Source organism: Stenella coeruleoalba (assembly GCF_951394435.1).
Source record: "Stenella coeruleoalba genome assembly, chromosome: 8".
NCBI lineage: Eukaryota > Metazoa > Chordata > Mammalia > Artiodactyla > Delphinidae > Stenella > Stenella coeruleoalba.
This window is the reverse complement of record NC_137154.1, coordinates 33,113,754-33,138,281: the sequence shown is the minus strand read 5'-3', so window position 1 is coordinate 33,138,281 and position 24,528 is coordinate 33,113,754. Positions and strand designations below refer to the sequence as shown.

The window sequence follows — 24,528 nt, the reverse complement described above, 5'->3', positions numbered from 1 at the left end:
TCCCATTGCAACAGACCTCTGCACACCTCAGAGTTTCTTTTGTGCTTATGACTAATTTTCTTTAAAATTCTATGTGTGGCAAAAAAAAAGAAAAGTGTTAAGTGTCTTAACACAAGTTAGTAAGTAATGTAGTTGGAATTCAAACCTAGGCCTTGTGCCACCTTTGAAATTAAACATTTTAATTACATGTTCTTAAAACATTTCTCTCTTTAAAGTGGAATACAATCGTCAGTAATTGCTTATAATAGTATTCAAAAAAAGCTTAATAATGACTGTACCTTGAGTACATCTATTCCACCATACACTATAAAATGTGTTTTGTGTAGTAAGTACACGACAAATAGTTGTGTGTGTGTATGCGAGAGGCTGAGTGTTTTAATGAGTCCTTGAGGGAGAAATTTATCACAAAAGATTTTAGAATCCTTGTCCTTGATGGTAAGGAAGGGGGCAAGATAAGCAGTTGGAAATCAGCACAATGCTTATCCTTTTATGTATTTTATTTATTTATTTATTTGTCCAAGAAGATTTTAACATTTCGCTCAACTTGACTAAGCTTTGGACACGCCTCTTTGTAACTCTAGGACACTGACCTCCATTTTCTTAGAGCATTTACTTTAGAAAAGCTTGTCATTATAAACCATTTCTCTGCCCATTTGAGATTTAAATCTTTTGAAAGTCTCTCCAGTTTTTCGGGCAAGGGATGTCTTTCCCAAGGACCTGGGAGGCATCTCTTTGAAATGTGGTCATCGAGGAAGATACTGCCACTATCTCCCAGTCCCTGTGAGAGGGGAGAGGCCTAACTTTCAGTGGGTATCTTGCTCCAGTTGTGAAACTGTCTTTTGTCAAAGACAATATGCTTACTTTTCCTTTGAGTGAAGCCAGTTAGGAAACACACATGGCCTGTGTTCTCCTCACCTCTCTGTATGAGTTCTCCCGCCCCTGGTTTCAATGGAGCTGAATTCAGACTGAGCTCTAGTCTCTTTCCTCTCTTGAAATTGCCTTGAATAAAGCCCTTTTTGCCTGGTGCAATTTTTGTTCTGGCAAAATAGGAAACTTCATTTCCCAGAATCTCTTGTCAGAAGAATTCTGATTAGATGCCACCAGTGAAAGGGGCGCATATAAGATTTTCAGTGCTGTAGGAAAGCTTTTCTGGCTGCAGCAGGCAGATGCATGGCCTTTTGGTCAGAGATCTGGCTATTCCTCTGTGAGTTACCTACTTCAGTGCAGTAATATACTGTGACCACTGTTGGTAATTTCCTGGTCTGGGGCAGTAGTAGCAACTTTCTGATTCGATGACTCCATAACAGGACCAAAACCAAACACTGTACTTTGTAGAGCTTTGTCACAAGATCAGTTCATATGATCTGATCGAAGGACATTCTAAGCCATTGAAGTAACAAATACATTTGAAGGTAGAACTAAAGCAGTGATCCTCAAACCTAGCAGCATATTGGAATTATCTGTTGAGTATTTTAAAATACAGATAATGTGGTCCAACGCAAATCTAATAAATCCAAACATTTAGAGGATAATCACTGGGGAAAATGAATTGTTAAAATGCTTACCAGGTAGTTTTGATGTACATAGTCTTTAAGTAGCAATTCAAACCATTGAATTAGATTTTCTTTTCATTTATTTATTTTAAGAATACAAAAAAAAATTACCCAATCCATAAAAGCATATCAACTTTACTTTAGTTAAGTATTTACAGCAAATAAGGTAAATTCCAGGACTATGGAATTCTGTATTGCTAATATTAACACAAAGGTATCATTTTTTTCCATTTCAAATTTATCCCTTCTTGGATAGCCAGAGATTGAGATTTCATCACTTTGATAAAGAAAGTTCTTGATTTGAGTTAAAGTTGCAGCTGTTTTGTTTTTTTTTTCATGCATACAGTAAAAAGTATGAGAAACTATCGTAGGCCAGGCTCTATTCTCTTTAACTCTCTGATAATCTAGAATCATTGCTTAAAAACATCAGATCTACATGCCTCAAATCTTCAGGCATTCAGCCACTCAAAATTCTGCTGACTCTAAATTTCTACTTTCAGTGACAATAAGATATGGGGAGGAAGGCATACTACACACAGGCAGGTGTACATCTCCTAAGATGCCATGCACCCCAATCCCTGCCTGGATTATTGCACAGTCAACAGCACCATGGGGACAGTGACCTCTCTCAGCCCCGGCTCAATACTTTTTCTACCTCAGTTTAATGAATCTGTGAAAATCATTTCTATGTATTTTACAATTAAGGCTCTTCATGATGAAAACTCAGAAATGTGCCAAGTACACAGAGACGCTAAATGGAGTGAAGAGAATTGGCAATAATTTGGTACAGGTTGTGAGGAAAGAAAATTTTTACTCTGTAGATCCAGTTAAATGTAATTTAACAGATGCCCCTCTGTAAATATAGTAACTTTTCATTCTGCCATCTGTGCTATAACTTGCTGAGTAAAACCATGCATTTACCAAAGGTTTTACTCCATTTACTAGAGGTTACCCTTGTGGGGTTTGCATGTAGGCTTTCTCTGGATTCCAGCTGTTTTTCATTCGGCAAGCATGCAACTTGTGAAATAGGAGGATCAAAGGTCAAATTTAGTTAGTTTGAAATGTCATACCTAAATAAGATCACATAGAGACTCTGCTCCAATCCTGTTTTTTGTTAAGTTAAACTTTTTTTAAAAAATTTGAGATAATTATATCTTCACATGCAGTTTGGGAAATAAGTCAGAAACACCATGTACCCTTTATGTGGTTCCCCCTAATGATAACATCTTGCCAAACTACCACAATCCCATTTTAACATTTGTAATAAAGATCACTTGTTAATAGATTATAGGATTCAACTTACCTACCAAATCTGTTAGTACAGAACAAGAATCAAATGTTTTTCACTGATGTACAATCGCTGAAAACAGAGTGACCATTGTGATTCAGTCATTGTTGGAATAACCGGTCTGCGTCACCTAGAGGCAAGGAACCAGGTTGTAATTAGATTTCAATTTCTTCACAAGGTAAGAAATCTCTATAACTGATCTCTAGCGTATCAGTTATAGAGATCAGTTATAAAGAGATATAGAGATCAGTTATAACAGTTATAGAGATATAGAGATAACAGATATAGAGATCAGTTATATATCAGTTATAGAGATATAGAGATAACAGATATAGAGATCAGTTATAACAGTTATCAGTTATAAAGTTATCATTTATAAAGCGTATCTCTATAACTGATGACTAAAAATACCATTGGAATTAGCGTATCAGTTATAGAGATCAGTTATAAAGAGATATAGAGATCAGTTATAACAGTTATAGAGATATAGAGATAACAGATATAGAGATCAGTTATATATCAGTTATAGAGATATAGAGATAACAGATATAGAGATCAGTTATAACAGTTATCAGTTATAAAGTTATCAGTTATAAAGCGTATCTCTATAACTGATGACTAAAAATACCATTGGAATTAGCTCAACCTATCATTCAATCTCTGAAATAAAACTGGGACCCATTTTTCTTCCTTTGCTCAACAAAAAATTGTTTTAAATGATTTGTTACGAATTCCAAAATAATAAGTAATCCATACATCTGTATTTCCAGGCTTTGGAACACAGACTTGTAATAAGTTTTTTTGGATGTTTACAATCAACATATTAAAAAATAGTTTTTTATTTGATTTTTTAAAATCTTCAAATTTCAAGGAGTCAAATAAGTTTTAAAATACATATATGAATAAATAAATGCATATAAAATATAAGTACTTATCTATAAAAGAATTATGACACTGACAAACTATTTATTCACAATATGTATCATGGAATATTACTCAGGTAATTCAGAATGCAACTTATATTTTTCAAGCACATAAACTAGTTTTCTTGGCTTTTCTTGTTTTGTCCATCAATTACACATTTTATTTTTTTTCCCATTGTGCCACTATGAGAAAGAAAAATAAAAGTAAAATATACATTAGTAAATTTGGCTCGTTAAAAACTCTGGGAATTAAAATAGACTAAAATTAAGATGCATGACTCCTTGGAGATTTAGTATAATAATTCGATAAGCCATAAAGGTGAGTACTTAAGCCTTGGTATTAGTCAATAGATTGAAACGATTGGCTAATTGCAGGGAGAATGCTTGGATCACTGGAGGACTTCATTATTCCCTGCATTAGCTTTCTATGGCTAAATTACTGCAAACTTGATGGCTTGAAACACCACAAATTTATTATTATCTTATAGTTCTGTAGTTCAGAAGGCTGAAATGTGTCTCACTAATGCTGGCACGGAAACATTCCTTTCTGAAGGCTTGAGGGGAAAATCTGTTTCCTTGCCCTTTCCAGGTTCTCGAGGCTGCTTACATTCCTTGTTCATGGCCCTCTTCCTCCATCTTCAAAGCCAACAACTATGGAGTTGAGTTCTCAAATCACATCAATCTAAATTCTTCTGTAATCATATCACCCCCTGTCTCTTCTGAATCCTTCTCCACTTTTTAGGACCCTTGTGATTATCATCCAGGATAATTTTCCCATCTCATGATCCTTAGCTGCAAAGTCTCTTCTGCATGTAAGGTAACGTATTCATAGGTTCTGGGGATTAGAACTTTGACTTCTTTGGAGCACCATTATTTTAACTACCGCAGTCCCTGAATTGTATGCATTGCTCATTAATCCAACATGAATTGAGTGCCTATTATAAGCAGAGAGCTTTAGGGGATTAAATAAATCTATGCTATAGTCTTTGTGCAAAAGTAACTTCCAGTTCATTTAGGGGAAAAGGGCTTTCACTCAGAGAAAGGAAAATGATCCAATAAATGTCTTCACATTTAAACCTGGAGTTATCCTTGACACTTTTCCTATTCTGTGCCCAACTCCATCTATTCAGTCAACAAGTCTTATTGATTTTACCTCCTAAATATGTCTTCAATCCTCTGGCACTACAACCCTGACCTTACAGTATTTGCACTGCAAGGCATTAAAGACAGGAATGCTGTCTCTCTTCTTGACAGATTGATTGCAGTAAGCTAAAAGACTGATCATTGATCAGGAGGGTTATAAATAGTGTCTAGGTTAGGGTAGCTGGAATAGAAATTAAAAGGAAGGCATGACTCCTGCCATAGATTATATCACATTATACAGTGTATTTGTGAGAAACTACTGGTTTGGGTTTTTTTTTTTTTTTCCTGTATAAAAACTCTTTTAAGTAAATTAATAATCTTCTGGAAAAGAAATGTCAGTGTTAAATACCACAATGATTTAAAAAATGATTGTGCTCTTATCCTAGTTTAGGAAATGGAAATGTGCTGCAAAGACAAGCCTTCAAGCCAAGTTCTGACAGTGCTGTAGCTCTTTTATCCCATTTTGGAATAATCTAACCAAGTAACTGTAGGCAAATACAATTGATATTCAGCATGTCTAATTTTATTAGCTGGGAACAAGCCTCAGCAAACTAAAAGCACATGCAAAACAGAAAGATATGATTTTCTTAGCAAGGTGTTATTGGTAGAATTGTGCCTTCCCAACAAATTTATATGTTGAAGACCTGACCCCAGTACCTCAGATGTGACTGTATTTGGAGACAGAGCTCCCTCTCCTGTTTGAGTCACCACACTAGGGGTGTGGGTCCTGGCCAGACCATATCTCAGCCCCTCCTACTCATCTCAGTGTGGCTTCTTTCTATCCTTAGCTGTGTAAAACCTTTTCGCTAGTCTTCAGGTCATTCTCAGAGATAGTTGTTCCATATGTAGTTGTAGTTTTGGTGTGTCTGTGGGAGGAGACAAGCCCAGGTCTTCCTACTCTGCCACCTTGTCCCCCCTCAATCAGAGCTTCCACTTTTGAAAGGTGCTGAATGAGCAGGAGAGAATGGCTGCCTTATAAATTCTTCTTTGTATATGTCAAACAATGAAACAGGTTAGGCTTTGTAAATCTTTTACTTTACTCATTCTTTTTAGCCACTGCTGTATATAAAATAAAGAATAAGGACCTACTGTATAGCACAGGGAACCCTACACTATACTCTGTAATGGCGTATATGGGAAAAGAATCTCTAAAAAAGAGTGGATATATGTATAACTGATACACCTTGCTGTACACCTGAAACCAACACAACAATGTAAGTCAACTACACTCCAATAAAAATTTTTAAAAATGGACTTATAACTGCATCCCATTCAGTAGTAGTTTTTAAAGTTATCTACTATATTAATTTTCTGACTGCCATAAAAATTCCACAGACTGGGTGGCCTAAACAACAGAAATTTAAATTCTTACAATTCTAGAAAATAGAAGTCTGAGATCAAATTGTTGATAGGGTTTTTGTTCTGAGTCCTCTCTTCTTGGCTTGTAGATTGCTTTCTTCTCCCTCTGCCTTCACGTGATATTCCCTTTGTGTCCTAATTTCCTCTTTTTTCAGGACACTAGACATATTGGATTATAAGCTACGCCTAAGGATCCCATTTTAACTTAATTACTTCTTTAAATACTCTGTCTCCAGATTATTTTAATTTTCAAATGTCATTACCATAAAAGAAGAAGAAAGAGTAATAAGAAAATTTCAGGAAATAGGTAATTTGGTGGAAACATCTGGGGAAAAAGGTGCTTTAAAGGGTTTAATGACCTTTCATTCCTTCGCTAAGTGTAACTAATATTTGTTCAGTACATGTTATACTCCACACTGTCCTACATACTTCACATTGAATTTTAACAACAACTTGTGAGATAGGTATTGCTATTATTATATCCATTTATAGATAAGGCCCTCATCTCCAGCCTAAATGTGCAGAGGCAAAAAGTGAAAAAGCCAAACTATATTCAAGATAAAGAACTTGTCCACGGAATCTGCACTGGTCTTTTTGAACCTTTTTGCCTACACATTTGTCACTCAGATAGCAAGAACCACCAGTGTATATATGTCATCAACAATTTATACTTAATTCGTCCAACTTGCATTCTCCCCATCACCAAAAGTATGCAGCCAAACAGTTTCCACCTCCATTTGATATTTCTGTTTTAGAAACAACAGGCTGACACTAACCCAGACTTATCTGGGTGCAAGTGCTCCATATTCTAATCCTTGCTAGAGGTATCAAAATATACGAAAGATAAGCATTCAATTATTTTTAGTTATTTAATTTCCTTTAGGACCATGAGACTTATAAAAAAAAAGAGTCTTATTTGGAAATTCTCCACATCTTGAAACTGTGAATTAAAAGCAAAAATGTTAGGCTTCCCTGGTGGCGCAGTGGTTGAGAGTCCTCCTGCCGATGAAGGGGACACGGGTTCATGCCCCAGTCGGGCAAGATCCCACATGCCGCGGAGCAGCTGGGCACGTGAGCCATGGCCGCTGAGACTGCACGTCTGGAGCCTGTGCTCCACAGCGGGAGGGCCCACAGCAGTGAGAGGCCCGCGTACCGCAAAAAAAAAAAAAAAAAAAAAAAAAGTAAAAATGTCAATTGTTTAGCAAGATTTCGCAATATTTATGTATACACACACACACATAAACCTTGGAAACGATACACAATATCCATGATTATCTTCAATCAAAACAAATTTCAAACTTGTTCTTTTATCACAGAGGTTTATTCTATAATGATGACATATGACTTCATGTTTGGTATGGGAAGAAGGTAAATAATAACAATTAGTCATTTGGCTTTAGTCTGAATCTTTATGTTTTATTCATTCCTCTGACAAACTGGTATGCTACCTCTTTGCTAATAATAATTATTTAATTTACTATTCAGTACTTTAACTTTCATGATGAGAAATATGCCTTCTTGATTTTTCATTAGTCCTAGGTTTCTACCTCTAACGTTTTCATTTTAAAACATTTTGAGATTTGTCAAGCACAGAGAAAATATAGAAATTGTATAACAAAGAATGAGATACTGAATTTCTATTCTGTTTGCTACTATTATTTCTAAATATATCTTCTTTTCCTTAGAGGGAACTAGTATCCTGAAATATATGTTTATCATAGACATGTATGTTTTCCCACTATTAATCTACATGTATATATGCATAAATATATTATTTTATCAAATATAACACACCAAATATAAGATATACCATCATGTCATGTACTACCTAAAATAAAAACACTCTGAAATTAAATTATGACTTAAAATCTCAGAATTCAGAGATGTCAATGTGAAAAATATATCTTATTTCTATGAAGGATGGAATATATTACGGTCTGTGTGTTTAATTTTTTCATGCTATCTTATATTTTTATCACATCATTTATCATCCTGTTATATGATTTTCAATTTGCATTTTCTCTGTACATTACACTCATGAAATATATTCTTATCTGCATTCATATACTTAAACCGATTTTATGAAAATATTTATTAATTCCCTTATGAATGAACAGTTAAACATTTCTTGCTTTTTCTCTATTATCAGCAGTGCTTCAACAAAGATGTTCTCCGTGCTCCGTTGTGCACATATTCAAGATATTTTCTGGAGTACAAACCTAAAAAAAACTGCACATTTTCTCCACTGAACTCCCAGACCAAATAAGGTCATGTTCTGAGGTACTAAGGATTAGGACTTGAATATGTGAATTTTGATGGGAAACAATTCACTCCATAATAGTAAGACTAGGCTTACTTGTCGTACCTCCTTGTCATCCTCCCTCTCCTATACCAGGGCCCAAACCAGTGGCCTTTGAGCCCTCTTAGAAGGAAAGAACACAGTAGATTGAGTTTGCAGACATCCACCGTCACAGTGACAGTAGCCTTTATGATGTAGGTTTGACACCCATTCTGGGAAAACTGCCCTTGGGAAGACGCCCAACCGGGTACAAATGAGATCAATACACAGGCACACACACAAAAAAGAGCAAAAAATAAATGCACCTCTTGATTTTTCTAGATACTACACAATTGTTGATCAAAGTACAATAATACTCATTTGTTTTTTTTGTTTTTTTTTTTTTAATACTCATTTGTGTCTTCACTGATTTTTAAAATCAATCTTGTCAATCTTAATAGAAGTTTGGATATTTTGTAAATAAAACAAATTTTGGATTTGATTTTTAATTTCCAAATATGTGGAGATTTTTAAAAACTTTTTACTCCTCTATGTTTTATAATTTTGATAACACATTTTACATCTTTTTATGCATCCCTTAAATAATTGTTGGAATTTTTAGTTAATTTTACTGCTTTAGTCTCTTTACCTTCATGCCTGCTTTATAAGTGATTGACCCAAACCTATTATATATTTACTTTTTCCAGTGAGACTTTTATTTTTGTATGTTTTCCTTCTACTAATTAGCGGCATTTCTTTTCAGCTTAAAGAAGTCCCATTAACATTTCTTGTAGAGCCAGTTTAGTGTTGGTGAACTTTTTAATCTTTTGATTATCTGGGAAATTCTTAATATTTCCTTCAATTCTGAATGATAACCTCACTGGGTAGAGAATTCTTGGTTGGAAGTATTTTTCTTTTGGCACTTTGAGTATGTTATGCCACTCTATTCTGGCCTGTAAGATTTCCGCTGAAAAATCTGCTGATAGCTTTATGGTGTTTCCTTTGTATGTAACACATTGTTTTTCTCTTGCTGCACTTAGTATTCTTATTTATCTTTAACTTTTACCACTTTAATTGTAATGTGTCCTGGTATGTGTCCTTTTGGGTTCATCTTATTCAGAACTCTCTGGCCTTCCTGGTTCTGGATACCTGTTTCCTCCCCCACATTAGGGAAATTTTTAGCCACTATTTTTCCAAATAATTTTCTGGCTTTTTATCCCTCTCTTCGGGAACCCCTATAATGTGAATGTTATTCCACTTGATGTTGTCGAAAAGGTCCCTTAAGATATCTTCATTTAAAAAAAATAATTTTTAGTTCTTTATATTTTATTTTGTTGGTCTGTCTGGGTGAGTTCCATTTCTTTGTCTTCCAGCTCACTGACTTGTTCTTCTACCTCATCTAATCTGGTGTTGAACCTCTGTAGTGTATTTTTCAGTTCAGTTATAACTTCTGTTCGGTATTTTAAAAATATCTTCTATCTTGTTGTTGAAGTTCTCACTGTGTTTGTCCTTTCTTCTCCCGAGTTTGGTAAGTATGCTTATAAACCTTACTTTGAACTCTTTATGAAAAGATTGCTTATCTACATTTCATTTATTTTTTTTTCTCAGGTTTTATCTTATTCTTTTGATTCAAACATATTCCTCTGTCTCCTCATTTTGCCTAATTCTCTATATTCGTTTCTGTAAGCTACCTCTTTTATAAGTCAGCTACCTCTCCCAGTCTTGATGGTGTGGCCTTATATAGGAGATGTCCTATGGGGCTCAGAAGTGCAAACCCACTTGGCCACCAGAGCCAGGAGTTCAAGGGCTGGCCCTTAGGTGGGCTGTATGTGTTCTCCTGTTGTGTCAGGGCTGCTGCTGTGTGCTGGGGGGGGGGGGGCTGACCCCTGGAAAGGCTGCAGGCCTGGCTTCAATGGCTGCCAGGCACTAGTGGCAAGGGTTATCACCTGGCCAACTGTGAAGCCTGGCCAAGACCTGGGAGGGAGCAAAGCTCTCACTAGGGTGTGTCCACTGGCAGTAACAGGTTAGATGGAAAGTTCCAAAATAGTGACCACCAGCACAGGTAGTAGCAAGTTAGAGATTTTAAAATGGCTCCTGTCACCATCTCAGTCTCCAGGGAGCATCCCAACTGGTTCCTTCCTCTTTGTCAGATGCTTCAAGATTAGTAAGTGGATCTCCTTTACCTATGGTCCATGTGCTTTTCAATTCATTGTTTTTGCACAGGTTTTCAGGTCAAGTGAGTGCATGCTCACTCACGCACTTTGAGTGGATTTTCCATTCCTTGTAGTTGTGTAGTCTTCCTGGACTTATTCCCTGTTGGTTTTCAATACCAGCTATTATAGAGGCTCGTCTCTCCTGTGCCAGATTTAAGGGTTGGGGTGCCTTATGTGGAGCTCGAATATCTCGCTCCTCAGGAGAAATAACTCTACCTTTGTGATCTTTCCCACGTGTGGATTGCTGAGGCTGGTGTGTAGTTTTTTTTCTTTAGCATGACTATATCTCTGTTTTTCCTATATATCTCAATGCTGTCTTTTTACCCTTTGTTGTGGAGACTCTGCTCATTCAGTTCAGAGGTTACTTTCAAAGGGAATTATTCCATATGTAGTTGTAAATTTGTTGTGTCCATGGGAGGTGAATTTGAGATTTTCCTATGCTGCCATCTTGAATACTCCTTTTACTTTTTCAATCTTTATTAATTTGTGTGGGTATCTATGGATTAAATATGAATATAATTTATTCTTACAAAAATAATTTCTATCCTGGCCCACACTTTAAAATTTTTCACTTTCAGATATAGCTGTCTATTAAAAGCAATAACATTGATATTTCTACTTTGGATCACTTTTTCCACATTATATTTGCAAAGAATATAGCTTCATAAAAAAAGGAAACTTATCAAATGTTTATTATCTTAACTGTAGGTTCAATACCTCTCGATGGTTTAAGAAGAAAAGAGAAACTTTTTTCTTTGTTTTTGAAAGAAGCAATGATTCCATATTTGAATTTAATTTTTAGAATTAACATTTTTGGGGAAAAAAGCAAATCTTGCCCACTGGCTCTGTGGGCCAATTTCATATTCAGAACATTTTACATAGATTGCTCCAGGAATTTTCAATAAGTAACTGGGGGATATTATTTATTGTTCTGCTAAAAATAACCAGATGTTACTCATAATATCTCAGCATTTATTGAGAGCATAAAGGTTATCAAAATTAAGTGCTGAAAACAACTGAATTTGAAAATATTTCAAATTTGAAAATATTTCTATTGGAAAAATTCAGTAGTTCAATAACTAAACATGAAAGAAATGCCCTATTTTTCTTTCTGAAAGATTATAAACATCCTGACAAAGTAATTTGGAATAAATTTAACCTTAAAAACAAACAATGCAAATTCCAAGTCAATATGAAAGCAGATTACAAAATATTTATATTACTCTCTTGCCTATATTTACCTTTTGCTCTTTTGATATTTTTGGAAGGAACTACCTCAAATTGATTTGCTTTCCGGAAATAATAAACTGTTATGTAAAATACTGTAAACTGTTACGTAAAATGCTGTGTTTATGGTTTTTTCCTAGTCTTATTTTGCTCTGTATTTCATTCTAAATAGTTTCTATTGCTATGTATTCAAGTTCACTAATATTTTCTTCTATAGTGGCTGATCTGCTTTTAATATCATCTATTGTATTTGCTATTTCAGATGGTATTTTTTCCATCTCTAGAAGTTTGATTTAGATCATTTTTTTATATTTTCATATTCTTTGTTCAAAATGTTCAATCTTTCCTCTAACTTCTTGAACTGTATATAGTTCAGGTTATAGTTGTATTGTTATAATAATTGCTTTCATCTTTCTGTTTACTAGTTCTATCATCTGTGTCATTTCTGGGTCTGTTTCCATTGATTAAATTTTCACCTCCTTATGGATTGCCTGCTTCTTTACATACAGATCATTACATACAGCTGCTGTGAATTTTGTTTTCTTGGTGTTGGGTATTTTCATAACGCTATAAACATCCTCAGTCTTGTTCTGAGTCACAGTTAAATTATTTTGAAAAACGTTGAGCCTTTGGAGGTTTGTTTTTAAAATCTGTTACATGAGACCAGAGCAGCCATGAGTTTAGGACTAATTTTGCCGACTACTGAGTCAAAACCCTTTTGAGTACTGTACTTAATACCTTGTGAATCATGAGGTGTTTTGGTTGGTTTTTTGTTTTTTTTTTTTTTTTACATTTTGGCTTGTAGCAAAAATAATAATTTATGATTCTGGTTTTGTTTCAGATTAAGTGGTAATGCAGTTGATCCTTGAACAACCTTGGGGCTAAGGGGGCCAACCTTCTATAAAGCCAAAAATCTGTGTATAACTTTACAGTCAGCCCTTCATACCCATCCATGGTTCTGTGGATCCAATCAACTGTAGAGCCTATGGTACTATAGCACGTATTTATTGAAAAAAGTCTGATACAAGTGGACCCATGCAATTCAAACCTGTATTGTTCAAGAGTCAACTGTACAATTCTTACCGGTTGTTTCACTGGCCTGGGATGGTTTCCTCACCATTACCTGCTGATCATTTCTCAGCTAAGGGCTCTAAGGTGACCTTTTTGCAGATCTCTGGAGCTCTCTCTGTATAGCCTTCTTTTCTATGGTATTCTGCAAAGCAAACTCTAGTGACCTTGACACCCAGTTCTGACTTTCTCAACTAAACAAGACCACTAGGATCTACCTAGGTTTCCCCTACCTCTGTTGCAGCCTGGAACTTGCTTCAGGCAATAAAATGGGACAGTTGCAGGACTTATTTCATTAGTTTCTGCTCTCTCAGGGATTATTCTCTGCACTACATGATATTCAATGTCTAAAAAAACATTGTTTCATATTTTGGTTTTCAGTTGCTTCAGGTTAGAGTATAAATAAAGTCTCTTTTACTTCGCCTTGGTCTGAAGAGAAAGAATATTAATAGTGACTTGACAATACCTCCTGTGATCCTGCCATAATATGAAGCAGTCATTTGTTGAAATTACGTGGTTCTTTAGATTCTAAATAATTACATTTTTACCACAAGAACTTTTAAAATTTCTTTTCTTCATGTTGGTTACATGTCCCTGACATCTTCTAAGTTTAGTTCACTATGGATATTGTCTCTGTTGGGTTCCTGTTACTTTTTAATTCAATGCACTACAGCCACTCTCTTGAAACCTGCATAATCCATAGGTAAAATATTACAAAGAGTTTAGGTAGTTTGTTATTCTGTCCTTCTAAAACTACTGCTTTTCTCTTGCTTCTCTATCACACGATTATTCCTTGTTACATTATGTTAACATTTTAATTACTTTTTTATGATATTTTAAGCCAAGGGTAGGCAAACTACCACTCAGAGACCAAATCTGGCCTTCAAACTTTTTTGTAAATAAAGTATTTTTGGAACGCAGCCATATTCTTATGTTTACATATTGTTCATGGCTGCTTGCATATTTCAAAGGGAACACTGAGTTGCTATGACAGAGAAATTTTCACTTTATAGAAAATGTTTGCCAACCCTGTTTGAATATGTAAGTAGTGTGTGTGTGTGTGTGTGTGTGTGCGCGCACACACGTTTGTATTTATTTTTCACATATCAGAGCCAAAATTGTTTTGAGAGTTAGTATCAATATATCTGAATCCAAATTTCAGCTCTAAAACTTATCAGCTATTTGATTTTGGCCAAATTATTTTACCTGTTTCAAACAACCTAAATTCAAAATGGGAATATTTATACCTTTAATACTTATAATTAAGAATAAATGATAAAATGTGTAGAAAGTGCTTCATTCATAGTGCACATTCAATAAAGACTCTTATTACCTCCATTACTAGAACGAACCTCATGAAAAACAAAACAGAAAATATATAAGTTTCATCATCATTAGAAGATTGGAAGTTTGTCTTCTTTCCTTTATGTCTAAGTGTATGATGTTAACCTCTAAATTCTTAAATTCTTGTAAGAAGCAAGTGTCTCACAGAAAATATTAAATATGGACCTAACGTTTAGATTGAGACTTTTGGGCAAATTAGATCACTTATAGCTGTGGGATATTATGAAGAGTCTCCCTATAAGCCCAGATATGATTTATAGCAGGAATCATTTTTCAAAAATCCTTTGTTTAAATGTAGAGTAGTCTTCCCTTTCCCTCTTTTTTTATTTATCATTCAGTGTACATTGTGTTAGATACCCAGAGATATAACAAGTGAAAATGTCAGTTGTGAGCTGAGCTATATCATATCCATGCCCACACCATTTTCTGTACCATCACCCACCTTCACCTTTTAAGTGCTGAAAATCCATTCTCACGTTTGAGTTATTTAAGCAGGACATTTCCCTTAATGGCACCTTCTCTCTGTGTGAGAAAAGATGGGTAAAACTGCCCTAGTCATGAGTATCCTCTAGCTCCCTTGGGACTCAAAAGACTTTGAAAGTATTTCTCTCTACAGCTCTGAAGAAGAAAGGTTTGGGGCAGGCCACACAGGCAACTGGTTCTCCTCCTGGCACATTTGTTCTGCAGGGCACAGAAGCCTGGAAGTTTGATGTTTGCTTTTCTTTGTAAGTGTGATGCTCAGGTGCTGATGGCTGAGCTTTTAGCTTCTGTATCCAGTCTAAAGTGCCAACAGGGAGACCATGAAAAGCTAAATTGAGAACTGTAACCAGAAAACTGAAATCATTTGGTGGGGAAAGCTTTATTTTCTCCTACGCTGCTTTACTTTCCAATGTTCTAAAACTGTGTGCATGACATGATGTCAGGCATACTCTGCAAAATATATTTGTAGAAATAAAGACAATATTTTAAAATATACATTTATATTGCTTATGTATTTGGATCCAGACTAAGAGAAAACAAGAGAATGAATAGGCTGATTTGTTTAGTCATGGGATGGTGACTTTTTTTTCTTATTTTGAAATGCCTTACTATGTTTCATAATTAAAAAATAATACTTTACAAAGTGTACTTTTAAGATGAAATGATAAAATGTGAAATTGTTTTCTAAAGAAACATTGTACTCTATATTGTGCATATAACTTTAAAATACCAACTTAATTTTTATTAATAGGATTTAGTTTTAAAGTTTTCTCCTCAGTTTCAATTCAGCCTGTTCGTAAATCCTTGGAAAGTAAAATTTGATACCTATTTTTTTTCACTAAAAGACAAAAAAAAATCTTGACTTTGTTTCTTTAAAATATTTTACCGATTAACTGCTCACTTATTGATTTAATTGATTTAATGAATGTCTGGGAGGATATTCATTAATGAATATCTGGGGTTCTGGTATCTGGTCTGGGGTTCTGTACCAAAACCCATAAGCCTCAGCCATGGCTGCTCATTGCTTTCATTCAGGGATTATTAGATTCAGAACCCAAAGGGATGTTAATAGACTAGTAATTCCCTTGTCTTGCATCTTGTCAGAAAATAAGCAATAATAGCCAAGGTAGAAGATGTGGCTCTGCATGTAACATATACTGAAAACACCTTAGGCACGTGAACTGTGGATTTAGTTACACTTCAATGCAATTTAGTTGCAAAAAAAATCCAAAAACCAATATAATCCAACTGGGAATTAATAGATAAAACAGTGTCTCAGAAAAGAAATTGGGACTCCCTTGGCCGCCAAAGGTCCGTCTTTAGTATCCCATTCAGCTTTGGCTGAGTTTTAAGAATAAAACCAAAGCTGAACCCATTCAGGACAGTGAGGGCATTTTGAAAGTATCATTTTGAAAAATAAATGTGGGAACTAGGCATGTCTACCCTGAAAAAGATTAAATGACGGGAGGAATAAGTTGTTGCCTTAGTCTCAAATATTTGAAGGATTACATGTAGCATAAAGTTGAAAACTGTTCTTTCTGGCTTCAAGATGGTATAATCAAGCTCATATGGCAGAAGTTTAGGTAAATGACTTTGTACTCAGTAAGAATTAGAATTCCTCTGCTAGCCAGGGGTAAAAACTATAGGCTTTGATAAGTAATAAGTTCCCCATCTCTATTAGATCATCTCTTGTCAGGGATATATGCTCAGAAGAACTGAGAGATTGTCAGCTACTTTAGGTTCTTTGAGATCCTTTCAAACTCATGGAATATGTAATCTTGAAATCTGTTCATCAAAAAAAAGCAAAAAGTTAATTTATTTCTGCATAAAGTCATAGGCTCTGATTCTTCAGGTTTTATGCTTATTTCACCTTCACTAGTAGAAAGGCACTAAATAAGGACATAATCACAGAATGAATGTCAATCTGATTGGATCTTGACTTTTAAAAATGTAATTTCTTGACTTTTAAAAAAACTCTGTTTTTGTGATACAGTAAAGGGTGAAAAGGAAAACTGAAGGGGAGCTGGAGGCTTTAAAGGAGAATACAGGCTTGGATAGAGCAGCACCTCTATTCACCCCATGATGCTGTTGAGCCTAAGGTTGCGGCAGATATTGGTAAAGAACTTTGATTCTGATGTCATAATGATATGAATTCACATTCTAACTTTGCCTGTTTCTCACCGTGTGTCCTTAAGGAATTTGTCTCAGCAGTTTTAGCCTCAGATTTTATTCGTCTGCAAAATTGAAGAAGAAAATGTATTTCTGTATTGTTATTTTTAAAAAATGAGACATAACTTACAAAGGGCTTGGCACTTTTAGTCCTCAATTATTATTGCCATAGTACTCTTACACATGAACTATACTTGCCTTTATACCAATAAATTCTCAACTTTGATGACACAAATACAGTATTTACATTGGGGAGTGTGTGTGTGTGTGTGTGTGTGTGTGTGTGTGTGTGTGTGTGTGTGTGTGTGTGTGTGTGTGTAGACCAGATCAATAATTATGAATTTTAGTGCATGTAGAGAGTGGAAATATACATTTTTGGGGTTTTTTTTTGCTATTGGTAAGGGAACTTGAACTTCTGCTAATCAGCAAGGAATAATCATTATCTAAAAGAATTATCCTATCTAAGTAGAAAATAAAACGATATTTTTCATGTTCCCAAAATATGTTGAATGCTTATTTTCAATTATTTTGAGCCAAAGCATTCAGATTAAAGAAATGCATTCATATATATGGCTAACCTCATCTTCCTGAGAAAGAAACGCTGGTTAAAAGTAGATATGATTACTTTTCTTTGAGTTTGTTCTCCCGTTCAATCCATCTACAAGTTCCTATTTCAGTTGTTTACTCAGTGAATGGTGCTCTTTCAACTGACAAAATACATTCTAAATTACAGTTTCAGCAGCATCAGCAAAACTGACAATACGAATCAGATGATTGTAAAAACAAAATCTTATATAAATTTCCAAACTCCCTCCAAAAAGGGTTAAACGTTTGATGAAATAATGTTCTGTTATATGTAAGTCCTAACGAAAAACCATAACATCTGTCTTTTTAAAAAGTATTTTCCTGTGCCTAATTAAGCAGCGTTGTTTAATTTAATAAATTATGAATGACCATATTACAGGGGATTCTAAAATGACTAAGACCTGCCCTCAAGAAGCTAGTCTAGTGAGAGGGGAAGATAATTTACAAATATATACAGTTCAAGATATTATATTGGAAGGGGAAAAAACTAAGCAAAGTTATACAGATTCAGAGAAAGGAGGCAATGCATTTACTCAGTTAATTTAATGGAAGACTTCATAAGGGAGGCAGCATAGGATGGACACATGAAAGAGAGTGTGAAATTTAGAGAGAGATGAAGGAATGCACTCTAGGAAGAATTGAGTCTGAAAAAAGGCTTTAATGGAGAACTGTGTTTAGGTTATATCAACCATTTTCCTGTGGCTAGAAAGACTTTGGGAAGCCTGGAAAATTAGCGGCCCATACCAAACCCCTCTCCTGATTTAAGTAACATTTATCTCTATCATTAACCTTGTTTACCAGGCCCGTTAAGGTTTTATTTTAGCTCACTACCCACCCTCTTCTCTTAGAGCATCCCTCCTGTGCTTACTCTACACAAACATAACCACTCCTCCCTCTCTCCCTCTCTCTCTCTGTCTTATTTATTCTCTCATTTTCTCAAATGAGAAAATGGGTTTGCAACTGATCTCATAAGTTCAAAAAACTTGGCTTGAGCTTCTCCCAAAACTAAGATTCCTTGCATAGATCTCGGTGGTACAAGGCAAAGACACAGGGGCTCTTGCACCTGAGATATCTCTTGGCCTTCAGATAGAAAAAAACCTGCATTCTATTTCTCTTGCTGCACTGTATTACTTGCCTTTAAAAATTTTATACAAGAATGCCCTGAGTTGGTATATCTATGAAGAAGCCAGGCTTCATTTCAAAGACTTCAACAAGATTTTGAAAGTATGATAATCAGTTTATGATAATACTAAATTGGACACAGTTAGTATTTTTCTGAAAGGTAGGGAAAAAAGTCAAGACAGGATTGAAACATGAGAAAAGTAGTCCCATATATGGAGAATGAATTTTGGTGGGAACATAGTCATGATATTATGCTTACAGGCAAAAGTGTGTGTGTGTGTGTGTGTGTGTGTGTGTGTGTGTGTGTGTATTTGGAATAACTGTCTAGGAATAAAAACAGTAGAAAAACAAACACATAAACACAAAAAATCTGAAGGTATAGTTGACCACAATTTAAATCAAAATATATAAAATTGTAAAGCTTTATGACATTTCATAATAATCATAATCTCTGTGAGAAAACCATTTCTGGATAAGAAGCAGAAAAATTATTTGCTCTAGTTGTATTTATAAGCTGTTAGTGCTAGAGTATAAAATTCTGAAAGACTGCTATAACTAGAGAAAATAGGGTAAGAATTGATTGTCACAATGGAAAGATGGAATGGTCCATGTAAAACTAGATGTCAGATAGGAACTCTCTCTCTACAAGTGAATAAGAAACTAGCATAACATTTTTATATACTAACAGGGGATTTGAAGGCACTAAAATTGACCATAATCTTTGTCTGCTTAGGAAAGAGAACAAGTTTCAGGACAGACACCATAGGTGTAAGGAAGGTCTAAAGTCAATGAGCATTCTTTTCATGACGAGTTACCAGCAAGTGCTTAAAGCCTCTTGGTTCAAGCAGTTCTGAGATTCTAAGGATGAAATTCTGATATCAGTGGGCTTTTCTCCTCCTGAAAAATACATGAGGAAAGTTCAAAATTTCTCCTTCAAGTAGAATACAGAAAAATCTGGTAGAGAGGGGTTGATGTTCAGTGAGAGAAACGGATGCCTTCAAACTAAGGGATGGAATTAAAGTCAAGCTTCCACTGAGTGTGAGTCACCATGTAGGTGCTGGGGATACCAAAGGAATGAGGCACAATTCATGCCTTCAAGATAGTTGAAGAAAGGTTCAGTTCCCACATCACTATTTTTAGGTAAGCAGATACTACAGTTATCTTAATATCTTTTGAAAATTTTTCCGTATTTTACAAATCTATCAACTCACATTTGACTCAGTACTAGCTTTCATTTTTTCTGTAAGCCAATACCTTTATTTTACATTATAAAGATTATAGTGACACATTTTAGATTTTGTGCACTGGGTGTCTAGATAAGAAGAATAAGTATCAAATTGGGAAAATTTGAGAATTTGGTGGGGAGAATCCACATCTGAATAAGTCTGTGTCTAATCAATGTCACCAACTGCTGTTTGGAAGTGACTGACAATGTGAAAATTAAAAGTGCAAAAATCAAACATGACAACAGTTCAACCAAATAAACCAGGAAAATACTTTTGTTTTTCTGATGGATAACAGAGAATTAACTTTTTGAGTGAAATCTAGAGAAAGAATTGGCATAGCTGAAAAAGGAGAAAAAATGGTGGCAAATGCAGTTAATTAAGTAGTTGATTAGTTATTTGCACAGAGGTATGGTTTGGTTTGAAATGTTAAATACAAGAATTGTAATAAACATTCTATTTTGAACTTCCACGATTTCTTTGAAATGTAAGTGAAAAATATAGCTGTTTAAACATAATTATATAATTGCTCACTAGAAAATAATGATTCAAGTTGAGAAAAGACCACAGAAAGTAGAAGGATGAAGCTCTTCACAGAGCATGTGAGAGTCATACTTCAGACTCATTTTTTTCAGTTTGATTTGTTTTCTGAGGAGTCTTCAAATCATTAATACATTTACTATAGTAATTCTTCTTAATGCTTTGTTTATCTTAATGGACAGTACTTGTGCCTTTCTAGAGCCTTGTAAGAAGCCAAATATTCATTTAAAAGTCATGGTAGGGGCTTCCCTGGAGGCGCAGTGGTTGAGAGTCTGCCTAACGATGCAGGGGTCACGGGTTCGTGCCCTGGTCCAGGAAGATCCCACATGCCGCGGAGCGGCTGGGCCCGTGAGCCATGGCCGCTGAGCCTGCGCGTCCGGAGCCTGTACTCCACAACGGGAGAGGCCACAATAGTGAGAGGCCCGCGTACCGCAAAAAAAAAAAAAAAAAAAAAGGTCATGGTAAACATAATCTTTTTCCTTCCCTCCTTCCTCCCTCCCTCCATACCGTCCATTCTCTTTCTTTCTTTCTTCCTTCCCTCCTTCCTTCCCTCCTTCCTTCCTTCCTTTTTCTTTCTTTCTTTCTTTCTTTCTTTCTTTCTTTCTTTCTTTCTTTGTTTCTTTCTTTCTTTCTTTCTTCCTTCCTTCCTTCCTTCCTTCCTTCCTTCCTTCCTTCCTTCACTTTCATGATAGCTACAGCTTATCCAGTTTTAATAAACTTTTTTTTTTCATTATTTTGAGATAAACAGGAAGGCTCACTAGGGATTTCTCAAAGGCCAAATTACAGAGCAAGTTTTGGAAAAACAAACTTTAAAAGCAATGCATCATATATGCCTGCCAATGCATCCAGCAAAATTACTTTATAATTCTTATATATTCATGGTTATTTGTATTGTTAGATTTAAGAATAAAAAGACATGTGAAGACACATAATTATACTTATCTTAAAATCGAGTCATTAAATATTTAGTTGCCTGATTCGTTTCTCAGGTGTAACATATCAAGTGGAAAAATTACAAAAAAAAGAAACAAAATCACTGCCTTTCAAACAGCACATAACAATAATTATTGTGATTTATAGACTGCAAATTCTGTGACAGGTATTGTGATAAGCCCTCTACCTCTCTGTTCTTACTTGATTCTCTCACTTAGTAAAATAATTATTGGTTTACTCATTTCATGAATGAAACTTTTCTAATTTTAAACTGAAATTCAGATTGGATTTAATATCAAGCTAATGTATTAATTCACCACTGCATTCAGCTAAAAGGAATAAATGAAGTAGCTTAAAATAAGGATTTCATTTGTTATCATAGAAAAAGAAGTCTGGAAGTAGGCATTTGGGGACTAATACCGTGGCTCCCTGCTGAAATCAGGATTCGGGGCTTTGATTTTTCTATAAACCCATCCATGACTACTGTGCCCATTGTTTCATAGCCAAAAAAGTATTGCTTACATTCTAGAATTTAGTCTTCCTTCCAGACAGAAAAAGGAAAGGGCAGAATTTGGCAGTTTCTTGCCAACTGAGTCCATGTCCCCATTTTAAGATCCTTTCTCCAGCTCTTTCTAAAAACTTCTACTTAAGTATCAGCAGCCAGGAATGTATCACATAGTCAGATGTAATTGCGAAGAAGGCTGGGAAATACAACTTTTTTTTTTTTTTTCTTCAGTATGCGGGCCTCTCACTGTTGTGGCCTCTCCCGTTGCGGAGCACAGGCTCCGGATGCGCAGGCTCAGCGGCCATGGCTCACGGGCCCAGCCGCTCCGCGGCATGTGGGATCTTCCTGGACCGGGGCACGAACCCATGTCCCCTGCATCGGCAGGCGGACTCTCAACCACTGCGCCACCAGGGAAGCCCAAAATACAACTTTTTATCTGAGCATTTTGCTACTACAGAAAATATCAGGATTCTAGTAAATTTTTTTTAAAAATAAAGGGAAACGATATATTTTGTAGCAACCAGGAATCTATATTTATAAAAGAGCAGAACTAGGATTTGAAGCCAGGTTTTCTAATGTCAAACTCTGGCCAGATAATCACCACGTTACAGAACTTCCCTTACTTGCTCTGATCTCGGACACATGATAAAACTGGAATGGAATGGAATGGAATAGAATTCACTATTTTGTGAATCTAATAACTGTCACAAATATCTGTATATCTACAAGTAGGGAGTGGAACAATTGGGGAAAGTTGCATAAATATAGTGGATCATAATGGACATATGAAGAACTTCTTTCTTTTCCATTTTATTCTCCTAGAAGTCATATAAAATATTTTTTCTTTGCCAGACTGACCTTAGTTGACTGAACTAGTTTTACTGTCAAAGAAGACATGTCAAGAATGAGAGAAATATTCTCTTGTAGGTGAAAGATACAATTTATTTTAGGTCCTTGCGTGAAGTCTAAGGCAACTATAGCCATGTTAATTTATTAATATTTCCATTCCCAATTTTTATCAGGCATAGAAGCATATTTCTGCAAAACTATAGGAGCAAGGTTACCGTAAATGCTCAAATTGCTCTGGTTTTAGCGTTTGATTCCTTTGCCCTACAAATCCATATTCCTGACCTTGATCAAACCCTAAATCATGGTGGTATTGAAATCATTACAGGATCATTAGGGGCTATTTGTTTTTTCTTGGCCCTTGCTAGTGAAACAAGCCACTTACATGATGTATTGAAAAAGTACACTAAGTAGCAAAAAAGTCATGTGGAATTAAGTTAGCTAAATGTATCCTAACTGCAGATAAATACATTTAAAAGAAAATAATTTATTTTTTTAAGAAAATCAGTTGTATGTTAGGAATATTGCAGTTTAGAAAATCAACTTCGAGTGTTTACTTTAAAAAATATGAAGAATGTGGTCAATAATGAATGTGGTCAATTCCAAAACTATTTTATTCTGAAAAAAAGAAAAAAACCTGAGAAATCTCTCAAGCACATGTTAAAAAATTAGAAAGCTATCAGTGGTATTCATTTAAGCCACTGATACTGGTTTTTTAAAATTTATTTATTTATTTTTATTTTTGGCTGTATTGGGTCTTTGTTGCTTTGCCCAGGCTCTCTAGTTGCGGCAAGCGGGGGCTACTCTTCATTGTGGTGGACGGGTTTCTTATTGCGGTGGCTTCTCTTGTTGTAGAGCATGGGCTCTAGGGGCGCGGGCTTCAGTAGTTGTGGCATGTGGCTCAGTAGTTGTGGCTTGTGGGGCCTAGAGCGCAGGCTCAGTAGTTGTGGCACACAGGCTAGTTGCTCCGCGGCATGTGGGATCTTTCCGGACCAGGGATCGAACCCAAGTCTCCTGCACTGGCAGGCGGATTCTTAACCACTGTGCCACCAGGGAAGCCCGAGCCACTGATATTGTTTAAGCACCATTTTTCTGTCAGGTAATAGACATATCCTAACAGAGACAGATTCTAAGTTATAAGTTCATATCTACTCTACTCATATACTAAATTCTCAGAAATTTTCTATAAAATACATTACAAGGAAGGGTTTGAGGCAAGACACATATGCTGTTCCTCGTAGTTATGTTCGTAGCACTTAGCATAGTGGCTGGCGTAAAATAGAAATTCAATAAATATGAATAAATTAATAAGTAAAAATATTAAAGGAAGTTGGTGACAGGATGTCTGAATGGACATATTAAATGATATTTAAAAGAAGCACAGGATAGCCTAGTTGTTTCCATTTTATGTCTGTTTTATGATTTCACCTGCCATGTGAGTACAAGTTACATATGCACATATCTTGAAATTTTTTCTACTTTTTATTTAGCTCAATAAAACTAGTCAACTTATTGAAATGAAACTAACTTTAGGTTTTATTACATTCTTGATCAGTTTAAGGACAACAGTCTTTATGTCTTCTCTCTTTGCTTCAAACCTTCTAGATAAGACAGAAGTAAGACAGCTGTGCATCTGTTGCCTACAATATTGGGAAGATTTATTTTCCTTACCCATTAACTGTCATATCAGATAAACAGGCTGAGAGCTTATCCATGATAAATGTACTCT

The 24,528-nt window shown here is 35.4% G+C and overlaps 1 long non-coding RNA gene across 2 annotated transcripts in view; it reads right to left on the bottom strand.

Annotated features, from left to right (window-relative positions):
* LOC307190731 overlaps positions 1–24,528 on the bottom strand; it is a 409,690-nt gene that overhangs the window by 8,558 nt on the left and 376,604 nt on the right. The window contains exon 4 of one of the 2 annotated variants that reach the window (XR_013829527.1): positions 2,857–2,971. This is a non-coding gene — a long non-coding RNA (uncharacterized lncRNA). The remainder of the gene's footprint in view (positions 1–2,856; positions 2,972–24,528) is intronic. The other variant, XR_013829528.1, reaches the window with a different exon arrangement.